At 43.0% G+C, this 7,027-nt stretch overlaps 1 long non-coding RNA gene across 1 annotated transcript; it reads right to left on the bottom strand.

Annotated features, from left to right (window-relative positions):
- Positions 1-5,749: 5,749 nt before the first annotated feature.
- On the bottom strand, positions 5,750-6,785 carry LOC120110609. Its single transcript, XR_005511784.1, has 3 exons — positions 6,647-6,785; positions 6,487-6,562; positions 5,750-6,262 (listed from the first exon to the last, which is right to left on the bottom strand). It is a non-coding gene; the product is annotated as an uncharacterized LOC120110609 (long non-coding RNA).
- Between the last annotated feature and the right edge of the window lie 242 nt (positions 6,786-7,027).

The raw sequence follows: 7,027 nt of genomic DNA, 5'->3' as shown, positions 1-7,027 counted from the left end.
TTGGCCGGGAAGGCCGTCACCTCCGGGAGGTATGTCACTTTCGACTATCTCTCCCGGGAAGGATTCACCATAGGCGATAGGCTTAGAGCCCAGGGTCTAGAGTACTTCCTCACCTTGGACCTTCCCACCTATCCTGGCCTAGTTCAAGAGTTCTACAGTACCGTCCATCGGGGAGATGGAGGTATTGAGGGCACGGTATTAGGTGTCCCATTGCGTGTCACAGAGGACCTCATTGCCCATATCCTCCACCTTCCATTAGTAGGGGTGGCTCCTGCACATCCTGAGGATAGATTTGAGGCCCTTACGATCGTCTTAGGGCATCCACCTCAGTCTCCCCTAGATGAGGTATCTGCTAGCTCACTTCCTATTGAAGTGAGAATCCTTTTGAGCATTTTGTCCAGGTCCATCTTCCCTAAGACAGGGAGATTTGATTTTGTGAATGAGAGGGACCTAGCTATTATGTCTTACATTCTTCAGGACACCCCGGTCAACTTCCCCAAGCTCATTTATAGGTATATGTGTGAGCCCCTGGATAGACCTAGGCTCTCCCTCCCATACGGAATGATATTCACTCTTCTCTTTAGGCAGTACGAAATTTCCATTCCTGAGAAGGAACCCTCTCGTGCCTTGCGATGGACTGATCGCTTGGGTACGGGGACCATGCACAGGATGGGATTTCGGAAGAGAGAAGGGATCTGGGTTAGGAAGTCCACTCTCACCGCTCAGACCACCAGACCATCACCTAGTCCTGAGCCAGATTCTGACTACCCAGAGTTCCCAGACCATCCAGACCTTCCATCCACTCCTCCTGCTCCTACCACCTCTGCCGAACCTTCCTCCTCAGCTCCACCATCTATGGAGGTCCGTATTGATCCAGAGCAGCTCCGGGAGCTGCGGCAGGAGATCGTCCGAGATTTGAGGGACGAGCTGCTCCGGGAGCTCCGAGGTTCCGTGCCAGCTCCCACTCCTGCACCCACTCCATCCTCAGCATTGGTCCCATCCTTGACAGCCGTGACAGACATGACGGCTGAGGTGCGGCAGGAGATCTACAACATTAGGACCCTGGTGCAGGCCCAGTTCCACAGCATGAGCGAGGTCACGAGCACCACGAGGAGGATGCGGGATGACATCCGCCGTGACATGCACACCACCACCGAGGGGGCCGAGCGCTTGTCGAATGTGCTCATCGACAAGCTGGACGCACTTCAGACCTCGGTGACTGGGCTTCAGACGTCGGTGACTGAGCTCTCCACTACACATAGCAGAGCCACCACGTCTATTATCACGCAGCTGGGCCATGTTACAGAGGCAGTCGCCCTCCTCATGGAGCAGAGCCGATTGAGAGGAGGAGTCACATCCTCGAGAGGAGGAGCTACATCCTCCAGAGGAGGAGATGTATCCTCGAGAGGGGGAGCTACATCCTCCAGAGGAGGAGATGTATCCTCGAGAGGGGGAGCCACATCCTCGAGGAGGTCATAGATGATTTTGAGTTATGTTTTGTCTTCTTTTGTATTGTTCTTGCTTTACCTATTGTATGCTCAAATGTATTCACCTTCATATCAATACAATGAGTAGACATCTTATCTTCATTTCTGTGCCATTTGATGATTGACTGTGCCATTTGTGCCATTGATTGTGTGTGATTACCTCCTTTTTGGTATGATGACAAAAAGGGGGAGAAATGTGTAAGTATAAAATATGTAAAATATGTAAAAGGGGAGAAATATTAAAAAATATGTAAAAGAAATCAATGGAAATAAATAAAACGATAAACTCTTAAAAACACACATAAATTTGTTCTAAGTGGATTCGGTACCTCGAGGCTCATTATCTCTCTTTTGGGGCTCCTAATGGAGTAATCTCCAGAATCTATTCAAGGAATATTCGGAGATTAGCTGAATCCTACTCAAGAACAAATTGACAGATTTTTTCTCTAAAAACAAAAATTTTAGTTCAAAAATTTCAAAGCATTAAAAGGAAATTCAAAAAATCAAAACATAGTTGAATGCATATGTTGAGGGGGAGAATCTGAATTTTAATCAAGCTAAATCATTAATGTCATATAAGCCAAACAATTGATTGCAGAATATGAAGGCTTATATAATTCCAAATGAAAGGGGGAACTTTAACTCCGAAATTTAATGTTTCACTCCTTTCAAACTTGGATAAATTAAATTATCAGACATTTGAATTCATTTATGGAGTTTATTTCATTATTTACTGAGCAACTCATTTTACATATACTCAAAGTTTTGTCATCATCAAAAAGGGGGAGATTGTGGAGTGATTGATTAAAACCCCGTTTGATTTTGATGAGCTCAAAGCATTGGAGTATATCTTGTGATTACTAATGAATTCAATTGAGTGTTTCAGTGAAAATCCTGTCCAAGTGTCTCTAGACTTGGTTCATAGCATTTTGGATAAGTTAAGAAGTCTGCATGAACCAATGTCTGAGATACGAGTCGACTCCCGAGTTTCACGAGTCGACTCCAAGCGTATCAAGGTCACTGGCACGAGCTCGAGTCGACTCCTGATCAGTACGAGTCGACTCCGACTGAAAACAGACAGAAGGACAGAAGAGCAGTTTTTCAGGTCTGAGATTCGAGTCGACTCCAGTGGAACGCAAGTCGACTCCCAGCGGTACACAAAGAAAAAGTCAGAGAGCGTTTTATGGACTCTGAGATTCGAGTCGACTCCCGCAGTACGCGAGTCGACTCCGAGACTGTGCGACCATCGACAGACAGAAGACCATGTTACTGCCTCTGAGATTCGAGTCGACTCCCAGACAGCTCGAGTCGACTCCAAGACAGGCTTCACGTCAAAAGGCAGAAGACCAACTTTCGGAAACTGAGAGCCGAGTCGACTCCAAGGAAGTTCGAGTCGACTCCAAGACTGGATGAGCCAAAAGACAGAGAATCGGAAGTTCGGGCTCTGAGATTCGAGTCGACTCCCAGGACAGTCGAGTCGACTCGAGTGGACAAAATTCAAATTTGGATCCACGGACTACAGAGGATGAGCCGACTCCAAAATTGCCAGGTCAGCGCCAGAAGTTGGCGAGTCGACTCCGGGTCAAGACGAGTCGACTCCCAGTCAAGACGGCAACTTTAATTCAAACTGGGAACAGTTGCCGAGTCGACTCCGGAAAAGCTCGAGTCGACTCCTGCTACAGCCGAGTCGACTCCTGATCGCGCGAGTCGACTCCAACCCACCAACGGTCACATTGTCAGGCTGCGCAGAGTGTGCAGAACGGCCAGAAAAAGCAGAGTAACGGCTAGTTTCCGTGGGGGTTGGCTTAAATAGCCACAGAAGACTGTAGCAAGGTAGAGAACACACATTCCACTCCTAGCATTCAAGTCTTCAAGCTCTCTAAGTGCTCTTCAACGAGAAAAAGGGAAGATCTGCATTTACTGCTCCACCAACATCTTCCCAGCATTCAAAGCTTCCTCCTCCTGCTTTCAAGTCGATCACTCTTTCAAGAGGAGACCGGAGTTCCAGAAGCCACACCTCTTCACCATCTTAAAAGCGTTTGAGGGCTTCTAACTCCTTTACGATTATATTGTTTTAAATCTGCTTTTTGAGAAGCTATTTTCTGTTTTCTTCTATCTCGTGTATTTACTTGATTCAATCGGAGGATTGAATCAAGGGGATTAAGGTTGGTTGGTGAGCCGGTTTAAAACCAATGAGTGTAAGGGTTTGATTGTGATCCCGGGAAAACAATCGGAGTGGTTCTAGTCGGTGAGCCTGGGAAAACCGACCGAGTTCGTTGTGAGCTCGTAAAACAACAAGTTCGGTTGTGAGCTTGCAAAACAACCGGCTGTAATCCAAGGGGGTTATAGTGAAATTCCCAAGTGAGACTTGGGGAGTGGACGTAGGAGCAAGGGTTAGCTCCGAACCACTATAAAACTTTGTGTTTGTAGTGCATTGTCTCTCATCTTCTTCCCCACACATTACTCACAGCACTTAGCTTTAATTAAATAACTGGCTATAGTATTTAGTTAATCATCCACAAAGTTTTAATTAGCTAAGTTAATTTAAAAACCCAATTCACCCCCCCCCCCTCTTGGGTTGTCTATCTGGGCAACACATCAAAATGTGACAATCGTGACTTTTAATTTGAAAGTTTTCGCTCTTTGAGATTTACGCATCGTGAAATATTCGATGAGTACCCATTAGGAACCTTCAAATTTTTCAGAACTGTTAGAAAAAGATCTTTCTCTTGAGTAGACATTGTATAACATGCAGGAGGTGTATAAAATTTATCATTGGCAAGCTATGTCGGATGAAGCTCTTGTCTTATGCCCATATCTTTCAAATCAAGACGCGCTTTCAAGTTATCTTTGGTCTTCCCTTCAAGATTTAACAATATTCCAATCAGGTTATCACAAACGTTCTTCTCTATATGCATCACATCAAGGTTATGTCGAAGAAGATTATACTCCCAATAAGGTAAATCAAAGAAAATGCTCTTTTTTTTCCATAGTTGTTTTTGTGTAGATGCTGCCATTGAGTCATCATCATTTTCCTGACCATATATGTTGTCTTCATTCTCAAAAAAGTTGTCAGCATCCTCAGCAACCTCTGCTATTAATCCTTCATTCATTGTGCTGCCAACATGCTCCCTCCCCCTCTTCTTTGAACATTTGGCGACCTTACCCGGTATATAATTGGTGTCATGCATTTGTCTGAAGACTTCAGTTCCAGTTGGTGGAACAGGGGCAGATCGCAACTCTATGGTACAATCAAACAAGTCTTTCTGAAATCGAAATGGATGGTTTGCTTCTAACCACCGACGATGGCCCATATAACAGAACTTTCCTCCATGTTTTAACCAATACGAATGGGTTGAATCTCCACAAGAAGGACATGCAGTACGCCCCTTAGTGCTCCAACCAGATAAATTAGCATATGCAGGAAAATCATTGATAGTCCAAATAAGAGCTGCACGCAATTTGAAATTTTGGCCAGTAAAAGCATCAAATGCATCAATACCCTCCCATAACTGTTTCAATTCCTCTATTAAAGGCTGCAAAAAAACATCAATATCATTATCTGGGCCCTTATCACCTGGAATAACCATTGACAAAATGAGTGAAGACTGTTTCATACACATCCATGGTGGTAAATTATATGGAACCAAAACAACCGGCCAAGTGCTATATGTAGAACTCATAGTTCGAAAGGGATTAAACCCATCAGTAGCCAAACCCAGTCTGACACTGCGAGCATCAGAAGCAAATTCGGGATGCCTATCATCAAATGCTTTCCATGCGGGACTATCCGCTGGGTGTCGTAACATTCCATCCTTTGTACGGCCTTCGTCATGCCATCTCATCGAGGAAGCCGACTTCGGTGATGCAAACATCCTTTTCAATCTTGGTATAAGAGGAAAATACCTCAAAATTTTAGCCGGTTTTTTCTTAGTCGGTGCAGCATCCACTTCAGTCAACGAATCATTCTCGTGATCTTTATGTTTTCCCCATCGTGAAGTTCCACATATTCGGCACGACTCTTGGTTCCTATTTTCACCACGATATAAAATGCAGTCATTCGGACAACTGTGTATCTTCTCATATCCAAGGTCCAACTCTTTTATCAGTTTTTTGGCTTCATATGAAGATGATGGCAGAGTAACACCTTTCGGAAATGCATCCTTTAATAATTGAAGAAGCATGGTAAAAGACTTGCTGGACCACCCATTCAAATATTTCAAATGTAATAAATGCAGAAGAAAAGAAATCTTCGAAAAATTCTTACAACCCGGATACAGTTCTTGATCACAATCTTTCACCAAGTTATCATAATGAGCTGTGTCATCAGCATGTATAGATTCCTCAACATGCATGGACTGATCAATAACTGCACGCTCATCTTCTCCTACAGTTCTGATATTATGTCCAAGAGCATCTCTAAGTAGGCCCCTTATATCATCTTTTTCTACAGAATTTTGTTCCGTGTCACTACATCCAAAATTGAAGGTGTCTTCTAGATCGGAGGGTTGGTTACATGAAGGTATGAACTCTCCATGGAGTACCCATTCAGTATAACCCTTTAGAAAACCATTCCATACCAAATGTTCTTCAACAATTTTTGGATCAAGAGCAGAACCGTTTACACATTTTTGACATGGACATAAAATCTTTCCGTTCATATTAGATTTCTCAAAGGCAAACTTAATGAAATTCCGAACTCCATCCAAATATTCAGCACTAGATCTTAACTTATTTATCCAACTTTTGTCCATTCTATTAGAATACCGATTGAACTGCAGTTTTTAAAAAAAAAGACAAACAAAATTAAGTAAAATGCAAAGTAATTAATGTAATTAATGTTCATGTGCTGCACCCTACCCATCGTGCGGATTTATTTCCCACAATGGGGTCCACTTGTAATTAAAGGTCCACATGTAATTAAGGCCCGAAACCATATGCAACAGAAGAAGTATATTATGCAGCTGAATGGAATGAGAATGAGAAAGAGAAAGGTTACCACTCAGCAAGCTTAAAGTTTGCAGATAACAGTGTCGGTGAAAGGGGTGAAAGAGAGGGCTCTTCACCTACAATCCCTGTGGATGTACCAACACAAGCATGAACACATGAAATTTATTTAAGAATGTCAACAACAACCAGTTCGAGAAACATCAACTCACCTACTGTTTGATTTCTTATCCTTGCAAGTTGTTGATATGTTTAAATGTCCGAATATGTTGTCTGGAATGAAGATAATGCTTCTCAGAAGAGCATGTATTTTCGTATTTCATGATGCTCTAAAGTCTCATTATTTGAGATGCCAATGTCGTAGCTCTTAAAAAAAACTCATAGCTGGTATCCAAAACTACTGGGATACCAGCTATGATAGTTAAAGCAGAGATAGTAGCTAGACAGGCAGGAAAAGTTCTGCCAGAATATTTAATTCAAAATCATGTTCTCAAGAAGAAAGCTACATTAAATATCATATAAAGTATATTCGATGATATTGATACAACAAGAATGTCTCCCTGCATCTACTGAACAACTAGAATATAAGATTC

The sequence above is a fragment of the Phoenix dactylifera genome, chromosome 4 (genome assembly GCF_009389715.1).
Source record: "Phoenix dactylifera cultivar Barhee BC4 chromosome 4, palm_55x_up_171113_PBpolish2nd_filt_p, whole genome shotgun sequence".
Taxonomy (NCBI): Eukaryota; Viridiplantae; Streptophyta; class Magnoliopsida; order Arecales; family Arecaceae; genus Phoenix; species Phoenix dactylifera.
Note: the sequence above shows the minus strand (reverse complement) of the source record. Positions and strands in the feature narration are given on the sequence as shown.